Source organism: Eptesicus fuscus, chromosome 3, assembly GCF_027574615.1.
Source record: "Eptesicus fuscus isolate TK198812 chromosome 3, DD_ASM_mEF_20220401, whole genome shotgun sequence".
Taxonomy (NCBI): Eukaryota; Metazoa; Chordata; class Mammalia; order Chiroptera; family Vespertilionidae; genus Eptesicus; species Eptesicus fuscus.
Window position 1 is genome coordinate 75,171,029 of NC_072475.1, and position 4,750 is coordinate 75,175,778.

Below are 4,750 nucleotides of genomic sequence, written 5' to 3' on the forward strand. Positions count from 1 at the left end.
ATAGAATAAGCTTTGAAGTGTTATTTTCTACAGATGTGATTTTAATTTCTATACTGTTAATATGGTACATTTTATATGGTATATATTTTATAAAGCTTTTCTAGTTATTTTGTTTTTATCAACTTCTAACTCATTATTTTTAAAGCTATAAAAATATTTTCTGAATTATTAATCTTTTGAGATTTATTTTGTGACTCAAGATAACATCTTTCTTCATAGACCATCTAACAATACATGAAATAATAGATATACTGAGTGACTGTAGTGCTTTATTAATGCCAAGTTGGTCAAGGGCATTGACATTTTCAGTTTTTTATATCTTCATTTACTTTTTTCTCTATCAATTTTGTAGAGAAAGGGTATTTATCTACTTATGTTTGTTTATTTGTCTTTATCTTCCCTTTTTTTCTGTCAGTTCATGCATCAGATATTTTGAAGCTCTATTTTGGGTTACATATTTATTTATTGTTTTGATTACATGAGTTTTTAATCATTAAAAATGAACCTCATTGTCAGTGGTAATATTCCTTGACAGAAAAATCTATTTTTCCTGATATTAGTATAGCTACTATAACACTCATGTGTACTGCTTTTATGATATCTATTTGTCATCCTTTTAATGTATTCCATCTTTTATTTAAAATTCATCTCTTGTAGACCTTGTATAGTTTGTCATTATTTTAATCAGTTTGACAATCTTTGTCTTTAAATTTGAGTGTTTTGTAAATCTATTTAATGCAATTTAAACATGATTGTATTTAACTCTATCATTGATTGGAATTTATCTATTTTTCATCTACCTTTTACTTGATTGATTGTAAATAAAATCTGTTTTTTTCCTGCCTTTTTTATATTTTGACTATTTTTTATTAATTATTGTATTTATATCTTCAGCATTATTTTATTTTGCTTTTTTATGAATTATACTATGCATTGTTATCATACTCTATTTAGAGTTTTATTTATTGATTGATCTCAGAGAGAGGAAGGAAAGAAGAGATAGAGAGACAGAGAAAGAGACAAGGAAGTGTACTGTGAGAGAAAAAATCATCAATCTACTGCCTGCTACATGCTCTCAGACCAGGAATTCATCATGAAACCTGGGTGTGTACCCTGACCAGGAATGGAACCGACCACCTTCTGGCATATGGGATGATGCTCCAACCATCTGAACCACACTAGCTAGATAGAGTTAATTATTTTATTTTATTTTATTTATTTTATTTTATTTTATGTAAAATATTTTTAAAATTACAACTTTATATTTCAAATTAATTCACCAAACTTTTGTGCTATTGATATTAAATATGATACTTCATTGCTGTAATTTTTGCTTCATATTATTATCAATATTTTAAAGGATATTTTTTTTGTATTCACCTACATATCTACCATTTCCTTTGTTGCCCATTTCTTTAGATACTATGTTCCACTTCTTTTCTGTTCCTCAGACTGAAGAACTTATTTTGGCACTAATTAAAAGAACAGATTTTGGGACAAAGGATTCTCTTAGTTTTATCCATATATATTTTTTACATTTTGAAAAATAAAATATTCTTGTGTACATTTTATCTGGATACAGGGTTCTGTATTGACAGATTTTTTGTTTTGTTTTTTCCCCTCATCCTTTGAAGATGTCATTCTATTGTTTTCTGGCTTTCATTGTTTCCTTAGAAGTTAAATGTAGTGTGTATTATTGCAATTTTTCTTCATTAATTGTTTTCAAGATCCTCCTCCCTTTACTTAATTTCTAGTATTTGGTTATTTTAGTAATATTACTACATTGTAGTAGCTGTGATTTGTCTTGCCTGAGGTTCACTAAGCTTCTTGGATCTGTAAAATGTATCTTTTTAAACAAATTTAGAAATTTTGGTCTTTTATAATTTATTTCATTGGTCTTTTTTTTTTTTTTGTTCAATTCTCATTCTCTTCTCCTTTCAACTTCAAATTCCTGTGTGCTAGACTGATGCTTTATTGCTTACTGAGACTTTACCTTTTTTAAAATTTTGTGGTTTTAAGATTATATTCAAATTCAGTGATCCTTTTGTCTGTCATATTCCATAGCATTATGATCCTTTTCAGAAAATATTTTTATATAATATATTATACTTTTAGTAGTAAATTTTCCATTTTTGTAGCATTAATACTTGATATGATTTCTCTTTTATTCATTTCATTAAGTATAATTATGTTATACCCTTGAACATATTTATAACAGCTACTTAATAATCTATATCTATTAATTATATCTTACACATATTGATGTCACTTTCCATGGACTCCTTTATTAAGAAGAAGTTTCCTTGTACAATTTCCTGCTTCTTCTAAAATCTAGCTATTTTTCATTAAATGCTGAAAATCATGCATGCTAGTCTGAACATCTGTTACCCTGCTTTAAAGAGGCTTCTGCTATTTCCCTTTGTTTTTTCCTGGCAGGCAGCTTTTAACATTAGCGCAGGTTGACCCAATTGAGGCATGTATTAAGCATCATTAGGGTAGGTATTGAGTTGCATGTACTCTATAACTAGGTTATCCCTACTCATAAATCTCTTCTGGTGTGTCAGCTGAGTCCCCCTGGAATCTAATGAGGTATCTATGCTCTAATTAGAAATACTATGTTTTCCATGCAACTTCTAAAATCTCTTCTGATCAGAGTTTTCATGTACCTTTTTCTTCCAGGCTTCCAGGAATCTTGCTGTTTAACTTTGTTTTAAGTGTTATAAGACACAGACTTAAAAGGAGTCAATAAACTAATAGAGCTTCTCTTCATAGCTTCCTCCTTCTTTATAATCTGTTCAGAAATTTTAGCTGCTTGAGAAGTTCTGATCTTTGATCTGTACTCTGCTTGGCCGTACATCCCCTAGCCAGCATCTAGAATGTGATCTTGTGCAGAAACCTGGCACACTCATGTACCCCTTTTGGCTTTTCTCTTCTTTTGATGATCACAGTTCTGCAGAGTCCATTATCCAATGTTTGAAAACACTCATTTCACATATTTCCACCAGTTTCATAGATTTTTATATATTAAGGACTAGATAAGTAGCAGTTAGTCACAGCCCAAGGAATTGAATTTTGAGATTAGGAGAAACAGCATCAAACGTAACAGGGTGAAAAAGAAATATGGGTATGGGTGCATTTAGGCTTATCATTTTTTATTGTAAGGTAAAGCAATCGTATCACATGGATTCTAGTTTCTTAATCAAGTGTGAAATCTATTACTAAAGAAAGATGGTGTTTATGTTATAGATGAGAAAATCATGGTGAGGGGAGTTGGAGAGGCAGGGAGCATGTTTTCTTTTAAAAATAGGAAAACATTTGCTCATTAAAACTCTTCTAAACCTATCCTAACATTTAATTTTGAATGTTGTCTTGGTTATTTTAAAGTGGTTGTCTGCCTTATTATATAATCTATAATAATAAAAGCATGATATGCTAATTAGACCGAATAGCCAAACGACCTTCCAGACGACTTTCTGGATGAAGCCAGGGCTGCGAGAGCCAAGGGCAGCTGCCATGGCTGCGAGGGCCAAGCCCCTTGCATGAATTTCATGCATTGGGCCTCTAGTGATATATAAGAATAGAGTATTAAAAAAATAAACTTTAACCTGAAGAGTAGAATGTGGAGATCTCAAAGTTGTTGAAAATTTTCTAAATACTTCCTGAATATAATACTAACAACATATTAAATCAAAATGCATTATCAACATATTGACCTTTAGAATAAGTTGATTAAAATGAATTATAGCCTTATATGCACATTTAATGACAAATAAGTGTAAATAACATTAAACACAGATCATATGACTGACTCCTTGTCCTATGCACATGTAAAGAAATAGACAGACATATAAGCACACATATACAATTTAAATCATGGAGCTAATAGAAATCGGATTGAATTCAATAACAGAAATCTAATTCAGCAATTTATGAGTCTTAGGAATTTTGGAGCAAATAAAAAATATCTTGGACTTTAGAATGACATCTATACAATAATAGTTTCAGTAGTAAATAGATAATGTCTGTGACCTCTATTACTACAATAATAGATAACAGGCATTATTACATATGCTCTTTATATGTATAGTGAAGAACAAATGACATATAATGTTATTTGAAAGCATGATGTGAGTTTAGGGAAATAATAGAAAAGACAATCCTATAGTGAATAAAAAATGTAATAAAACAGAAATGTGCCATTTGTTGTTATTTTCCCACTGCTTTTTACCTGAGAACCACAAAACTCTGACTCACAAGCAGAATAATTTATTGGTGACAGTTCTAATAATCATTTTTTTCTTCCCACCAAGTGCTTTTTCCACTTAATAAAAATGAAATAAAAATTAAATTAAACAAACAAGAAAAGCAGTAAGCAGGGTTCAAAGTTCCACCCTACTTTTCAAATTTATTCATTTATTTAAAAATCAATTGACTATGTGCAAGACACTGTATTTGACTATGTGAATAGTAGACAAAATATCTAAAGTTTACTCTCATATAACTTAACTACTGATTATTATAATAGAAAATTAAACTAAAAACAACCACAAAGTGATATACATGAGGGTCAAGGTAAATGCAAGGACGGTATTACTCTCAATTTCCACCCTCCCAATATCTGGACTCTAATTTTGCATCAAAATCACTCCTCTCATGTTCTTCTTTGCATTCCTTCCATTTTTCTTAAGGGCCTTTCTATTGCCATACGTCCCTTTTCTGCTGAATTATGTGTTATTTTTTCCTCCTACTA